Here is an 18243-nt window from a genome sequence, read left to right as displayed (position 1 = left end):
AATTACCAGTTAAAAGCGGTATCGTAATATCGCCAAAGCCAGGAGAAGTGCAGTGACATACTCCAACACGGAAGACCAGCGTTTTGGACTATAGGAACCTTCCGTACGAGGCCCCCTCTATCCAGCCACTACCCGACTGGTTGCATGTAGATTTTATTAGCCCCAGTTTAATGTTACACATGTAACATTATATATGTTACACATATATTGGTTAATATATCATTTAGTATTTGCCAAGCTCATTATTTAAATACAGTCAGGGTTGTGTAGCCCCTTAGCTTAGCTTAGCTACAGTCTGTTTGTTATTTCTTCCCTATATAAGCGACCTTAGGTTTTATGAAAGGCGCTATATAAAACCAAGTTATTATTATTATTATTATTATTATTATTATTATTATTATTATTATTATTATTATTATTATTATTATTATTATTATTATTATTATTATTATTATTATTATTATTGTTGTTGTTGTTGTTGTTGTTGTTGTTGTTGTTGTTGTTGTTGTTGTTGTTGTTGTTGTTGTTGTTGTTGTTATTATTATTGTTATTATTATTATTATTATTATTATTATTATTATTATTATTATTATTATTATTATTATTATTATTATTATTATTATTATTATTATTATTATTATTATTATTATTATTATTATTATTATTATTATTATTATTATTATTATTATTATTATTATTATTATTATTATAAAATTAATAATTAATTAATAATAACCTTCACTAGAATATAATCTAATTATGAAATCAAATATAGGCCAGGGCTTTACAACTTAATAAAGAGATTGAATACAATTAAATGGGATATAAATGGAATATAGCCCAATATGATTATAATATTATTTCATTGTATATGGTACATTTAATTTAGTTCCTATCCCATTTAATATATATTCTTTATTAAGTTGTAAAGCCCTGGCCTATATCTGATTATAGATTATAGTGAAGGAGACAAGTTCTTATTAATTAATTAATTATTAATTTAATAATAATAATAATAATAATAATAATAATAATAATAATAATAATAATAATAATAATAATAATAATAATAATAATAATAATAATAATAATAATAATAATAATAATAATAATAATAATAATAATAATAATAATAATAATAACAATAATAACAATAATAATAATAATAATAATAATAATAATAATAATAATAATAATAATAATAATAATAATAATAATAATAATAATAATAATAATAATAATAATAATAATAATAATAATAATAATAATAACTGCACAGCTTACGAAGGTCGGCTCCGGGCTAGAATCCTTTTTGCTGCCCCTTAGCGGCGTGGAGGGGGTTCTAGTCTGATGCCCCACGATAACATTAGCTCCTCCTCAGTAAAGTCGTAGCTTTGTTTTCCTGGGACCGTGATTCCGAATCTGCGGTTCAATTCCCCGGGTCTTTGGCCCCGCTTTTAAAGATGAAAAAGACCCGGCGCGAGGGAGGTGAGCTTGGTGTTCGTTATGAGAATATCCCTAAGCTCAGGTCGGCTGCAGCTAGCGTACAACGAGGGGCTTGATGCCGACACCGCTGTGTCTGGTAAACATCGTTCTGAAGAGGGGCGTGTGTTGCCTTTTTCTCTTTTTTCTTCGGATAAGAAGAGGAAAAGACAGCGGCTGTCTGAAGTGTTGGCCTGTATTGCTTTTCTCACGTTGTACAGCTTTCAGTAGTAGCTTAGCTTGCTTCTGCGTTAGCTAGTGGCTAGCGATAGCCGGTATGAGCTAACTGTTAGCCAGTTAGCTGTTTAGCTACGACGTTAGCTGCCGGCTGCGCTCGGGTAGAAACGTTAGCTTGATGCTATCAGTTAGCCTAGAGTTAGCTGTTTAGCTTGTGCTACAACCATTGGCGCTAGCCGTGAGAATAGCGGCCCCTGGCACTCTGACTATGACTGAAGGAGGGGGGCGTCACCCGGAGCGAGGCTCTGGCCATTGCTTCTTCTGGCCTTGCCAGCGAGAGGCCTTCGTCAACGTGGTGGACCAACCTGTGTTACGGCCTTTCGTCCTCCGTTCGTTGGACATTACCCCACTCTTCCTTCCTCCCCCTCCCGAATGTTTTTTGTTAATAATGATGTTTTTGTTTAACAAGTTACTTCACTACATTTGGAGATACGACGTGTGGTGTGAAAATTGTCTTGGTCGCTTTGTATAACTTAGGTTAGCCTCGGCCAAGGCTTATGTCTTCTCTCTACCTAAGAACAGCGTTGTTTTTTACGTCAGTAAAAATGAACTGGGTTTTTGTTGTATGATGAGAAGTTGTGTGTCTTCATGTAATGTTTAGACAACATGGCTGAGCCCACAACTGGCTGGGTTAACCTACAATGCTGTGCATAGTGGCATATGATCGAGGGCTGAGTCCCTCTCTTAGCTTGATATTCTTTACTTGAGGGTAATGATGAAAATAACAAGTGGCAAGTTTTTTTCACACATAAGCAGAGCTGTGGGAAACCTGTTTTCAAACAAGGTTTTCGGCTGTGGCTGGCGTGCATGATGTAAAGCTTTTACTATACACATTTGGCATCGTATCAGGGGTAAGGTGGTGAGGGGTGGGTGAAATTATTCCCCGGTTTGCTTCTGCCCCCCCCCCCCCCCCCCCCTCCCCTCAAATATGATTTTGTTTACAAAATGTGTGTTGATTCACTATATTTTTGGGGATACGGTGTAAATCCCTCAGCTTCTGCTGGGGTTGTGCTCTTGCTTAGAGAAAGGCAATTTCTCTGAAAATTCTTTGGTCGCTGTCATGTAGACTTAGCAAGGCCTGTGACCAGCACTTGATTGAGGACTTATGTCTTCTCTCATCATAAAAAACGGCGTTCCTCTTGCAGTAGTGAGAGTGAATTTTGCCCCTTTTTATTGTGATAGAGGGTCTGTGCTTTTCTTACTTTAGGGTAAAGGTGTAAAAATTCAGGTGGCAAGTTCGCACATGAGCCTGAAGCCATGTATAAAGCCAGTTTTTGCACAGACGAGGTTATCGTCTGTGGCTCGCATGCAGAATGTGAAGCTGTTACCCTAACAGGTATAATGCGCTTTCATGTAGCACGCTATGACTGGTGTCATGGCTCTGCTTTGTCGTTGCATCGTATCAGGGGTGAGGGGTCATAAGGGATGGGCTGATAAATCCTTCCCCCCCCTTTACTGATTGGCCGGGAGGTGGGACCTCCTGCCAGTCAGTTTTCCCTGTTGGCTGAGGGGCAGCGCGTCACAGGGAGGGGGAAGGGGGGGTTCTCTGGTTCCACTCCATGTTAGGATGGGTGGGTCACAGGATTTCCCCCCGGCCATGGGATACGTCACTGGGCGCAGACCGCTGTCTTTTTCAAAGTTGGATGATGCGATGCATTCAAAAACTGTTCGTTTTCTGCTCTGCTCTCTATTACAGTATGTATTGGGCCGTTGGTCACTTGGCCCAATTATTATTGCATGTATCTTTTTCAATTGTACTCACGTGGAGGTCTCTCTGGGGGAACTTCTGTCTTCTCCTCTTATGTGAGGAGCAGAATTGACGGGGTTGCCCTCAGTCGCGCCATATAAGGCCCGTGTCTGTGTCTTATTGACCGGCTTCCTGCTGCTTGTCCCAGACAGCATGGAGGGAACGTTGTCTGGTGTTTCTTATTAGAATTCACCATTGATGTGTTTCGGGTTCTTGACGTGCATATAGCGCTGGCCCTGGGTGCTTCCAATGTGGAACCACGTTATGTTTTAGATCGACACGCGTACCTACCCCCCTCTTAGGACTGGGGATGGCAGCGTGACTAGGATGCAGGACTGGTTCTAGTCGCGCCGGACCAGGTCAGTTAACCCGTTGTCCGCCGGGGCGCAGATCTGCTGTTCTGGTACCCCGAAGGACTTTGTGCTTTTCCGGGGGGAAAATGCCGGGTCGGTCTGGGCTTTGCGGGGATTGATGTCGTGGATGTGTGTGTCATATGTATGCCACAACGACTTGCCCATAACAGTGACGTGCTTGGTCCATATTGTGTTGTACCTTGCGCTGTGTTAGGGGGCCTGGTCCTTCTCCATTTGTTTCACTCCTCCCTCCCCCTGCTGGGCAGGGATGGGAGGGGGCTGTCGAGGTGGTTGCTGTCAACCCCTCTAGGCATCCCTGTGAAGGTCCCGGTCCGCCAGGCCCAGGTCCGGACTCGTTCTCGTCGACCTGTTGGCCTGGGTTGAAAACTGAAACACTTGTACTGCTTGTATAGCCTGTGTATACGCGCAGTTATGTTTCTAGGTTTTATTGGTGGGTTAAGGGAACAACCGCCTCCTGTTAAACTAAACATAGGGAGGTGGTTGGTTCTCCGGTGTGTTGGTAGCAGAGTCGACTCTCGGGTGGAGGCCGGGCTTGACCCCGTCTGCCCGAGAGTGTGCCCCCGCATTTTTTATGACATCTGCCAATTGTGCCAATTGATTCATCTGTATTGTCCCCCCGGGAAACGATAAATAAATACATTAATAAATTAAATACAGTAGAGGTATGATTAACATACACAATAGTGATGAAATATGACATAAATAGAGCAGAGACATTCCTCACACAAAGGGATCTCTCTTTTCCTCTCCCCATGCCCAGATACAGATACACACACTCTGACCTTCTGACACACTCACACACACAAGGCCCCAAACCTCTCTCCCTCTCCCTTTCCCGCTCCCTCGCCTCTCTCCCTCTCTCTCTCTCTTGGACATTCTAGTGCCACTTAACCCAGGTGAGGATTATAATTCAAATACATTACACCAAATGTGTTTACACCAAATGCCACAACAAGCTAGCCAGATGGCCACATCACAGATCGTTATCAATGGCACCTCCACAAAGCTAACCATCAATTTAACTCATTGACACAAGATGCCAAAAGTCGCTGAATATATGACTGTATACTGCCCCGGCCAGATGCAGGCTGAGCACCTCACTCTCTATCAATCACAGATCATTATCGTAAGACAGACGCACGCACATATGCGCACGTAAATGCACTCATGCACGCGGGCATACAGGCTGACCGATACACACAGACACACGACGTGCATTCAGGACAGAGACACATACACACTGGACTATGGGGTCGCTAATAAAACACTCTGACAGGGAAGGAGGGGCACTTCTCTGCTTTTACTTAATAATAATAATAATAATAATAATAATAATAATAATAATAATAATAATAATAATAATAATAATAATAATAATAATAATAATAATAATAATAATAATAATAATAATAATAATAATAATAATAATAATAATAATAATAATAATAATAGATTCAATTTGTACCGCACTTTATATTCGCGAGAATCTCAGAGTGCTACAGGAGATATAGACAAAAAGTTAAATGAATAAAACAATTCAAATGAATAAAAACAATTTAAAAAGACTAACAACCAGTGAAATGGAAGAACATAAGAGTAAAATAAAATACAAATTATAATAAAATGAATAGAAGTAAAAAGAAAAGTAAAAGAAAAATTCAGGCAAAAGCCTTGTTAAAAATAAATGTTTTTAGGCCCCTTTTAAAAGCCTCGACGGACTGTGGTGCTCTCAGGTGGATGGGGAGAGCATTCCAAAGTATGGGTGCGGCAGAGCAGAAGGCGCGATCGCCCATGGTGTGCAGCTTATTCCTGGGGGCTTTGAGGAGGTAGGCTGTGCCGGAGCGGAGGGAACGTGAGGAGGACTGGGGGGTGAGGAGTTCCTTGAGATAGGCAGGGGCACCACCATGTACGCACTGGCGAGTGAGGAGGGACACCTTGTAATCAATCCTGTGTTCCACGGGGAGCCAGTGAAGACTTCTGCTGGACACTGCTCTTGACGGAACGGACGGACTGGACTTCACTGACTGGACTCCACTGACTGGACTCCACTGACTGGACTCCACTGACTGGACTCCACTGACTGGACTCCACTGACTGGACTTCACTGACTGGACTTCACTGACTGGACTCCACTGACTGGACTTCACTGACTGGACTTCACTGACTGGACTCCACTGACTGGACTTCACTGACTGGACTACACTGACTGGAATTCACTGACTGGACTCCACTGACTGAACTTCACTGACTGGACTTCACTGACTGGACTCCACTGACTCAACTTCACTTATTTTTCTACACGACCGGCCGGTTGTACCAACTTGATTTCAATTGTACCTTAATGCTTATTCAACCTTCTTGTAATAAATACCCTCAAAAGTGTATCATTCTTTACTTCTTTTGAATCTCGTTACAGATCGGGCTTTCCAAGTTTTAAATCCTGACAATAGCTTATAATGCCCTACAGTATATGAAAATCCTGAATTGCTTTGCTTCAAAGAAAGTGTATAAGAGCTACTAAATTGTTTCTGCTGTGTGCCTCAAGTATAGCACAACCATTCCATCTTCAAACAACTTTAAGTTGCCTGGGAACATGCTCAGATTTTGCCCAATTTGTCAGAAGAGTGTTTTTGCAGTCTCATAAGATACATGTTTAAAGGCTTTATTCATCCTACATCCGTGCAATGAATCGCTGTCGGACTTGGCACGTCTGATGTCTGGGGCAAGATGAGCAGTGGAATGTTTCTCCACTGGCTCTGACAATGTATTCAATAAGCAATGTCAAGAAATACAAATAAAAACCAACAATAAACTAGACAATTCCGCGCGGGGGAAATTGTGAAAGTGTGGGTGACGCCTGTGCACCGCCGGCAAACAGGAGAGGGTCTCTCGCGAGTCTCTATGACAAATGGTTCAAAAGATACAAAAAGGGGGCGCAACCTAAGGATCGGGGGAGCGGTCAACATAGACCAATGAAAGAGGATATCCCTACTGAGTGCAATGACACAACCCGCAAGTCGCATAGAACACTATTACACTATTACACACTATTACACTATTACACTATTACACACTATTACACTATTACACACTATTACACTATTACACTATTACACACTATTACACTATTACACTATTACACACTATTACACACTATTACACACTATTACACACTATTACAGTATTACACACTATTACACTATTACACTATTACACACTATTACACTATTACATACTATTACACTATTACACACTATTACACTATTACACTATTACACACTGTTACACTATTACACACTATTACACTATTACACTATTACACACTATTACACTATTACACTATTACACTCTATTACACTCTATTACACACTATTACACACTATTACACTATTACACTATTACACACTATTACACACTATTACACACTATTACACTATTACACTATTACACTAGCACACTATTACACTATTACACACTATTACACTATTACACACTATTACACTATTACACTATTACTGTAACTGAGGGGTACAATTCCCTGACTGTATTACTAGATATGATACTTACTACCACTACCTTTGTACTTAATATTCGGCCACCCAGTACACGGCATAAATATATTATCATAAACACTCTCACGTAGATGAAACGGATCCAACACAAATGTACGAAGTCGAAGTATGCGTTTATTACTACACAGCAATGGTGTGTAGAGCAAGCACGTAATCACTTAATTACATTTATGAATTGAAATAGTATGCACTTTTATGGCAAAGAGTATTCGTCGGTATATCAATAGAGAATGTCCAATCTCTGATGGCGCAGGTGGTAAATATACGACCTGGAATAGTTAAGGAATAACAGCAATGATACTTTAATGATTATAGGCTGGATACACTAGGGGGGTTAATCCGGTCGCTTGTAAGCCGACAGGAGTAGGAGGGGGGGGGGGGTAGAATCCGGCTGCCTCGTCCGGCCAAGGGTATCCCAGGTGAACCCACTGTAGTGCCGTTCAATGCGCCGGCGATCCTTGGACCACAGATGAAAGCAGGTGGACTCTTTGTGGGCCGGCTCTCTCCGGTCCACGGGGGAGAGACGTGAAGCGACCTCGTCTTGCAGAGCGTCTCCTCACCTTGCGTCCTCTCCAGGGGGGGGGGTTCCAACACACGGCAGTGTCGGGGGTCTTTATCCATGGAATAATCAAAGTATACAAAGCATAATCCGTGCCTGGGAAGGCGGGCTGTCGTCGGTAGAATAATCCGGTATACAGGTCCACTCGCTCGTCGGCTCTGGGGCTCCTCGGGTGCAGCTTCACATGGGGTCAACCACCCTGGGTAAGCAGCCAGTTCTCTGCCCGAAACGATGGGGTACTGACTACGGTAGTATTCTCACCGCACGAAGCACTATATATTAACAGACTATTATTAGCTTAATAGACTACGTCCAACTCGACGATATAGTGCCAAATATGACTATTCAAATATTAATATACACGATGTCTCAATACCGATGGTAGGCGAACTTGGCCTTACTCCCACACGTGGCGTCGCGGGGAGGCTTTACGTCTGTGACTCTATTGGAGGGTAAGAAACTGGACTGAAAAGAAAGTCCTACTTTAGTAGCGCAGTATATATACGCACTATGAACAAATAGTCCCATTAGTGGTGCGGTAGCCAGATTCCTACGCGGAACTAGGACTTGTTCGTACATGTGGAGCGGTACGTTTGAACTGGGTCTGAGGGGTATGGCAGCCTGGCACCAAGGTCTCGACCAATAGTAGAATGGAGACTATTATGGGATGTTCAGTAGGCTAGAATGGATATTCAATGCATATTGTACAAGGAATATACAAGGGATATCAGGGAATATTAGAGAATATACAAATACAATTAAATATATATATATAAATAAATATATATATTCGGTTTAATCTGGCCCTTCACAACAGCCACCCCCTGAATAGGTCCCAGACCTAATCAGTTAAACAGAGACAGATTAATCGCGTTGTCTATTTACACATAAGGGTTTGCTGTAGGGGTCAGTCAACTTCACAAAGTCATAGGGTTGTAGGGTCATGGTCATCATCGATTGTGTCTGGGAGTCGAGGCAGTTCTATGAGCCTCGCCACGGGACGGGTGTAAGTGCGACCCTGGACGAGCACTTCAGCTGCTCGGACCTTGCCGTCGGCACCGGTGATCACTTTGCTTACGCGGCCGGCCGGCCACATAGCTCTGGGCAGTGCCTGATCAATAATCATGACGACTGTTCCTTCTGTCAAATTGTCTCTCTCCTTTACCCACTTCTGGCGGGTCTGTAGAGACGGTAGGTAGTGCAGTAGGAAACTGTTCCAAAACTTGTCGGCTAATACTTGGCTGTACCTCCACATTCGTCGGCCGTTCGCTTCTTCAGGCCGGTACATTGTCTGGGGTAATGCAGGATCTAGCCGCCCCATCAGGAGTGTGTTGGGGGTAACTGGGTCGATATCCGCCACATCACTGGAGACATATCCGAGGGGCTTCGAGTTAAGTACTCCCTCAATCTCCGTGAGGACTGTCATTAGGACTTCTTCCGCCACAGTCTGGGCCCCAAGTACTGCGTACAGGGCTGTCTTTATGGAGCGCACTTCTCGTTCCCAAGTGCCACCGAAGTGGGGTGCGTTTGGGGGGTTGAATTGGAAATCAACCTGTGCTGGAGCGAGGTGGGTCTTAAGTTCTGGGCCCATAGCTTGGAAGCTCTCTCTCAGCTCTCTTTCGCCGCCTTTGAAGTTTGTCCCATGATCGGACAATAGGGTAGACGGTCTTCCTTTCCGTGATGTGAATCTTCGGAAGGCCATAAGGAATGAGTCTGTGCTCATGGTCGGGAGAAGCTCGATGTGTATCGCTCTGGTGGTCATGCATTTGAATACAATACCCCACCGCTTCTCGGTTCCTCTTCCTTTCTTTATGTGCAGCGGGCCAAAGCAGTCCATACCCGTTGAGTGGAATGGCTTGTCACCGATTCGGAGGCGACATGGAGGAAGGTCAGCCATCCTTGGTATGCTGGGCTGCGCGCGCCACTTGCGGCAGTCTAGACATGTTCGCTGGAAGCGTCGTACCGCCTCTCTTCCTTGTAGGATCCAGTAACGACGTCTGATTTCCGCGAAGACTCTTTCTGCTCCTGCGTGATGTACATCCTCATCGTATTTCTTTATAATCAGCTCTGTGACCTTGTGTCGGCTGTTCAATACGATCGGGTATTTAATGTCATCCGGTAGATTGGGGGCTCTGCGTAGGCGACCACCCACTCTGATGAGGGTATGAGCGTCGCTCTCGGGGGCCAGGTGAATTAATCTGCTGTCGGATGGGACGGGCTTTCCTCCCTGTAGACAGGCCAATTCATCGGGGAACGAGTCTCTCTGGGCTCGCTGCAGTAGAAGCAATTCTGCTTCCTCGTAGTTAGCTGCTGACATATCAGCGGGGGACTTGCACTCCGGGTGGTACCGCAGGAATGTTCTTTGTTGTGCACTCTCTATGGACGTGCAATCGTCTATGTTAGGGTCGGTGGAGGCTACGGTGCTCAATCCACAGAACACAGACTTCTTATTTTCCACCTCCTCTGGACTTGCTTCCCTCGGGATAGGCATGGGCCACTGTCCTTCCGGGAGTCTTAGGAATGCGGGGCCGTCACTGTAGACATTGCGACGGGTGAGGTCATCCAGGGGCATCCCCCGGGTGATGACGTCAGCTGGGTTCTGTTTTGTATCAACGTAGCGCCACTCTGTTTCTCCGGTTAACTCTTCGGTTAAGTCTTGAATCTCGGTGACTCTGACTCCCACGAAGACTTTGTACTTGCATGAGTCCGATTTGATCCAGGCGAGTACCGTCGTGGAATCTGACCACAGGATTGTTCTAGAGACCGGTATGGTGAGCTCACGTTGGATGAGCGTGGCTAGGTGCGCTCCGGCTAGGGCTGCGCAGAGCTCTAGACGTGGGACAGATTGTTGCTTGCGTGGGGCCATTCTCGAGCGGGCGAGGACAAATGCTGTGTAGATCTCTCCCCCCTGGTCTTGGGCCCGCAAGTAGGCTACCGATCCGTAAGCGACCTCTGAGGCGTCACTGAAGACGTGTAAGTCCATTTTACATGTCTCTGGCCTCACCGTGGGTGGGAAGTAGCTTCGGCGCATATTAACGCCTGGGAGTGAGTGGAGCTCCATCTCCCACTCTCTCCAGGTGGATGCAAGGTGTGCGGGAATGGGGTCGTCCCAGCCCTGGTCCTTGTCCCACAATGCTCGTACAATCATTTTTGCCCTGGTGGTGTACGGTAGAATACATCCTAGCGGGTCATATTGTCGGGCGAGTGTTGCGCCGCCGCCGGCCTTCCCTGCTCCGTAGTCAGGGGCTTGTGTCTGTAGTGAAGCGAATCTGTTTTGAATCGCCACACCAATCCCAGGGTCATCTCCTGGGCTTCTCCCGGGATTGTAGCCATCCAGGTCTCGCTGCTGGCTGCCTTGTCCTCGGAGGAGAGGCTGCGCAGTACTTGCGGATCGCTGCTGGCCCACTGCCTGAGATCAAAGCCGCCTTTGATCAATGAGGCGCGGAGTTTAATCAGGAGAGCCTCGGCTTCTTCTTGGGTTGAAAGGCTTTGTAGACAGTTGTCTACGTAGAAGCTGTTCTTTACGCTGTGTCGGACCTCTTCGTCCGCTGCTGGGTCCTCTGCTACATGTTTCTGTAGTGCGAATGTAGCACAGCAGGGGCTGCACGTCGTTCCGAAGGGGAGGACTTCCCATTGGTAGATGGCTGGGTGCTCATCTCCTGGCTTCTCTCTCCATAGGAACCGTAACAGGGGCTTGTCCGCCTCTACTAATCTCACCTGCAGGAACATTCCTTTAATGTCCCCGCTGATGGCCACCTTTTCCTGGCGGAAGCGGAGTAGAACGCCGAGTAGGGAGGGGCCGAGTGTGGGACCGGGCAGTAACTCTTTATTTAGATTTTGGGATCCGATCTGGTAGCTGCAGTTAAATACTATGCGGTCTTTACCGTTGTGATGGACCTTGTGGTGGGGCACGTACCACGATTCAGTGGTCTGGTCAGCCTCTTTAATGTCCATCTTTGTGACGTGTCCCGCTGTGATGAGCTTCTCAATCTCAGCGCGGTATACACTCTCTTGGGCGGGGTTCTTGGCTAAGCGCCGCTCCGTGTTCAGCAGGTACCGTTCTGTGGCGTCTGTCTTGGCGTGGAAAGTAGGCATTCCTTCTCGCCGCAGGAGTGGCGTGGCGTATCTCAACACGCCGTTGACCGGGACTCTCTTGGTCCCTGTCTCGAGGAGGTGAATGGCGTAAATGTCATCTTTAGAGCGAATGTCTTTCTTTCCGTTCTTAAAGGGCATTTGTTCCAAGGTCCATAGCCGCTCTACGTGTTGCAGGAGTGCGGTTTCTCCCTCTGTGACTCGGGAGTGGAGACATCTAGTGGCTGTACTTCGGTTGAGAGATTTGGCGAGCGGGCCTTGGAGAGTCCATCCCAAATGGGTCTCGACTGCTGCAGGACAGCCTCGGGGTCCGGTATGAACCCGGTCTATCGGGACAATGAGGTCTGCATGGTCGGAGCCTATCAACAGGGTCGGCATAGCATTGTCTATGAGCGGGATCGGTAACTTGCGCAGATGTGCATATTTCTCCATCAGCTTGGCGACGGGGTATGTGTACCGCGACAGTCCTATTTCTTGGCTGGTGAAAGCGTCTGTAATCTGGTACCGTCGCTCAGGCTGGCCGCTTGCTGCGATAGAGAATGAGACATTCTCGCCCTTTATCGTCTTCAAATCTCGTCTTATTGTCCGAATTGTCATTTGGGTTTCTCTTCCCCGCAGCCCTAGCTGGGCCGCAGCGGAGGCGAGCAGCAGGGTCTTCTCTGACCCGTCATCGAGGACGGCGTAAGTGTCCAGGACTTTATTCTGGTAGCTTAGTGTCACACGCACTACTTTTAGGAGTACTCGGGCTCCACTGCTGCTGGCGGGATCGATGTACATGACGCTCGCTTTGCGGCTGGATGGTGCAGGTGAAGGGCGCCGTCTGTTACTGTCGTGAAGTATGTCCAGATGGGCTCCATCGCACTTGGTGCACCTTTTCTTTAAGCGGCATTCGGCTGCCATGTGTGAGCGCGCACAGCGAAAACAGCACTTGTTGGACTTTATCCATTGACCTGCTTCCTCCGCGTTCAGCTTGGGGAAGGAGTCACATTGCGCTAGCCAGTGTTCTTTCTCACAGTAGGGGCACACTATCTTCCACTTCTCCGTTCTGGAGGGGGTACTGTGGCTCCTGCTGCTCGGTACTGACTCCGATTGGTGCATCACAGTCACCGATCTTCTTCCATCATTTAGTCGTCTGGTTCCTTCTCTGGAGCCAGGGGTGCTCCGTCCGAATGTATCTAGCCGTAGGCTGCTGACTTCTCTCGCCAGGAAGTCTGCTAGATCGAGGAGGTTCGGTTCGGGGCCATTCGGGTCTCTGTGGTCCCTCTGCCGCCTAAAGCACTCCTGACGAGCGGGCGGCAGCTTCTCCAGAATCCTTTCCACATTTGAGTTGGCGTAAAGTTCATGCCTCCCCTTCTCTCTTTGCGCTCCCAACATCCCTACCAGGGACTGCACTCTGATGGACAGGTCGTCCAGTGCTCGATTGTCTATTGCTGGGGGTAAGCGGTCGATGTGTCGGATCTCCTGGATCACGTAATCCCATATGCGCCCATACCTCTGGTCCAATGCTACCAGCGCTGCTGTGTATGGGGTGGTGGAAGTCGCGTAGGCGAGCGCTATATTATGTGCGCGGGGCACCTTTAAGTGCTTCAGTAGGATGGCGTATTTGTGGCGTTCATCCAATACATCCACCAACATGGTCTCCAGACACATGCGGAGTTCTGTATACTGGGCCCGGTTCTCTTGGGTGAAGTCGGGTACCATAGGCGTGCCAATGTATGACGCTGACTGTGGATACATCGGCGAGCGTTGGGGGAGAGGCCTCCTAGGCGAGTCTCCTCCCGCTCCTTGGTATGGGCTGGTACCGGCAGTGTACCATGGCCCGCTTGTCCAGGTGCTGTTCCTCGGTGCGGGTCGTGCGTCGTGCTCACCCGTGTATAGAGTCGGGGGTCTGTAGCGCAGCTCCGCGGGGGTATAGCCTGGGCTGTACCGGACCTCCTGGTCCGGTAGAGTACTGTGCTGTCTTCGGGCGTGGTTCTCCTCCTCTTCCTCTTCGTCTTCAGTTAGGTCATCCAGTGCTTGTAGTCTCTGGTTTAGCCTCTCCACAGGATATGCTGCTCCTTCCCGGTTGCTAGGTCTCGCTTGGACCGGTGGGGGGAGGTGGTCTGTGGGGGGTATAGACCTCGTCTGTTGGTCAAGTTCAGGGTTGTTTACTCGGCTAGGGGATGCCGCCCTGGAGGTGTGTCTAGACGAGTTCCTGGAGCCTCTGGCGGAGGGAGAGGGTGTTGTCCGTCTGATCAGCTGTTCTATTAGTTGCGACTGCTGTCTGTCGCGCGCTGCGTCCCGTTGAGCACCGGCTCGTTCTCGGGCCACATTCTCTTCCATCTGAATGCGTCTTATTTCTAGACGTATCTGCTCGTGTTCGCTTCGCTGCTGGATCTGCAGTCGGTCGCGTTCAGCAGCGGCGTTCAGGCTGATGAGGAAGGCCTGCTGTAGGGTCCTCTCTGACTCGCTGGGAGAAGGCGGTTGTATAGGGGAGCCTTCCCTCGGGGTACTCCTTGCGGAGCCTTGGAGCTCTATCTCCACGGTGCTCTCCCTGTCTTCTTCCGTGCCGAGTTCTCTCTCGGTAGCGTTGTATTCCTCCCGGGACTCATCGGGGACTACTTCTTCAGTACTGGCGGGGTGTGAAGTCATGTCTGGTTCCCACTGGTCCCCACCGTGAACTTGGTCAGTTACATTAGAGCCCGTAGGGGCCTCTATGGTCGGGGTAGTCTGGGCGTTGGGGTTAGACATACTTTTACTTTCTAGTTTTACCGCGTTTACTGTTAGTAGAAGACTAGGTTGTTGACTGACAGCGTAGGCCTCTAAGTACTGAGGGAGCCGTCGTTCGCGCTGCGGGCGTTGGTTAGGAGGATCGTTTCGTGGAGTGTTCATCATAGGCCATTTCAATATTAATAACACTATATTAATATTACACTAATTACCCTCCGGCTCGAAGGACCAATTGTAACTGAGGGGTACAATTCCCTGACTGTATTACTAGATATGATACTTACTACCACTACCTTTGTACTTAATATTCGGCCACCCAGTACACGGCATAAATATATTATCATAAACACTCTCACGTAGATGAAACGGATCCAACACAAATGTACGAAGTCGAAGTATGCGTTTATTACTACACAGCAATGGTGTGTAGAGCAAGCACGTAATCACTTAATTACATTTATGAATTGAAATAGTATGCACTTTTATGGCAAAGAGTATTCGTCGGTATATCAATAGAGAATGTCCAATCTCTGATGGCGCAGGTGGTAAATATACGACCTGGAATAGTTAAGGAATAACAGCAATGATACTTTAATGATTATAGGCTGGATACACTAGGGGGGTTAATCCGGTCGCTTGTAAGCCGACAGGAGTAGGAGGGGGGGGGGGGTAGAATCCGGCTGCCTCGTCCGGCCAAGGGTATCCCAGGTGAACCCACTGTAGTGCCGTTCAATGCGCCGGCGATCCTTGGACCACAGATGAAAGCAGGTGGACTCTTTGTGGGCCGGCTCTCTCCGGTCCACGGGGGAGAGACGTGAAGCGACCTCGTCTTGCAGAGCGTCTCCTCACCTTGCGTCCTCTCCAGGGGGGGGGTTCCAACACACGGCAGTGTCGGGGGTCTTTATCCATGGAATAATCAAAGTATACAAAGCATAATCCGTGCCTGGGAAGGCGGGCTGTCGTCGGTAGAATAATCCGGTATACAGGTCCACTCGCTCGTCGGCTCTGGGGCTCCTCGGGTGCAGCTTCACATGGGGTCAACCACCCTGGGTAAGCAGCCAGTTCTCTGCCCGAAACGATGGGGTACTGACTACGGTAGTATTCTCACCGCACGAAGCACTATATATTAACAGACTATTATTAGCTTAATAGACTACGTCCAACTCGACGATATAGTGCCAAATATGACTATTCAAATATTAATATACACGATGTCTCAATACCGATGGTAGGCGAACTTGGCCTTACTCCCACACGTGGCGTCGCAGGGAGGCTTTACGTCTGTGACTCTATTGGAGGGTAAGAAACTGGACTGAAAAGAAAGTCCTACTTTAGTAGCGCAGTATATATACGCACTATGAACAAATAGTCCCATTAGTGGTGCGGTAGCCAGATTCCTACGCGGAACTAGGACTTGTTCGTACATGTGGAGCGGTACGTTTGAACTGGGTCTGAGGGGTATGGCAGCCTGGCACCAAGGTCTCGACCAATAGTAGAATGGAGACTATTATGGGATGTTCAGTAGGCTAGAATGGATATTCAAAGCATATTGTACAAGGAATATACAAGGGATATCAGGGAATATTAGAGAATATACAAATACAATTAAATATATATATATAAATAAATATATATATTCGGTTTAATCTGGCCCTTCACAACAATTACACTAGCACACTATTACACTATTACACACTATTACACTATTACACACTATAACACTATTACACTATTACATTATTACACACTATTACACTATTACACACTATTACACTATTACACACTATTACACTATTACACTATTACACACTATTACACTATTACACTAGTACACACTATTACACTATTACACACTATTACACTAGTACACACTATTACACTATTACACTATTACACACTATTACACTATTACACTATTACACACTATTACACAATTACACTATTACACACTATTACACTATTACACACTATTACACTATTACACTATTACACACTATTACACTATTACACACTATTACACTATTACACTATTACAAACTATTACACTATTAAACTATTAGACACTATTACACTAGTACACACTATTACACTATTACACTATTACACACTATTACACTATTACACTATTACATACTATTACATACTATTACACTATTACACTATTACACACTATTACACTATTACACTATTACGCTATTACACACTATTACACTATTACACACTATTACACTATTACACTATTACACTAGCACACTATTACACTATTACACACTAGCACACTATTACACTATTACACTATTACACACTATTACACTATTACACTAGCACACTATTACACACTATTACACTAGCACACTATTACACACACTATTGTACTGAGTACAATGGCACAACCCGCAAGTCTCTATGACAAACGGTTCAAGAGATACACAACGGGGGTGTGGCCTAATGGGGGTGTGGTCTAAGGATCAGGGGAGTGGTCAACATCGACCAGTGAAAGAGGATATCCCTACTGAGTACAATGGAACAACCCGCAAGTCTCGACGACAAACGGTTCAAGAGATACACGAAGGGGGTGTGGCCTAAGGGGGCGTGGTCTAAGGATCGGGGGAGTGGTCAACATTGACCAATGAAAGAGGATATCCCTATCGAGTCCAATGGCACAACCCGCAAGTCTCTATGACAAACGGTTCAAGAGATACACTAAGGGGGTGTGGCCTAAGGGGGCGTGGTCTAAGGATCGGGGGAGTGGTCAACATCGACCAATGAAAGAGGATATTCCTACCGAGTCCAATGGCACCACCCGCAAGTCTCTATGACAAACAGTTCAAGAGATACACTAAGGGAGTGTGACCTAAGGGGGCGTGGTCTAATGATCGGGGGAGTGGTCAACATCGACCAATGAAAGAGGATATCCCTACTGAGTCCAATGGCACAACCCGCAAGTCACTACGATAAACGGTTCAAGAGATACACTAAGGGGGTGTGGCCTAAGGGGGCGTGGTCTAATGATCGGGGGAGTGGTCAACATCGACCAATGAATAGAGGATATCCCTACCGAGTCCAATGGCACAACCCGCAAGTCTCTACGACAAACGGTTCAAGAGATACACTAAGGGCGTGTGGCCTAAGGGGGCGTGGTCTAAGGATCGGGGGAGTGGTCAACATCGACCAATGAAAGAGGATATCCCTACCGAGTCCAATGGCACAACCCGCAAGTCTCTACGAGAAACGGTTCAAGAGATACACTAAGGGGGTGTGGCCTAAGGGGGCTTGGTCTAAGGATGAAAGAGGATATCCCTACCGAGTACAATGACACAACCTGCAAGACAGAGGGCGCTGTCAATCAATTCAGTACTGCTACACAGAGGGGCAATGAAGGGTTAACTCCATGAGAAGTCATTGGCAGGTTAGCTGTACTGAGTTGATTCCTTTGAGCCATGAGCCACACACCTGTTACCACTAATTAGG

General features: G+C 46.5%; 1 protein-coding gene across 1 annotated transcript in view; it reads left to right on the top strand.

Annotated features, from left to right (window-relative positions):
• LOC311231801 (voltage-dependent T-type calcium channel subunit alpha-1I-like) overlaps positions 1–18243 on the top strand; it is a gene marked incomplete at both ends in the record, with an annotated part of 367238 nt that overhangs the window by 340813 nt on the left and 8182 nt on the right.

Source organism: Notolepis coatsorum, assembly GCF_963971535.1.
Source record: "Notolepis coatsorum genome assembly, chromosome: 7".
NCBI lineage: Eukaryota > Metazoa > Chordata > Actinopteri > Aulopiformes > Paralepididae > Notolepis > Notolepis coatsorum.
Note: the sequence above shows the minus strand (reverse complement) of the source record. Positions and strands in the feature narration are given on the sequence as shown.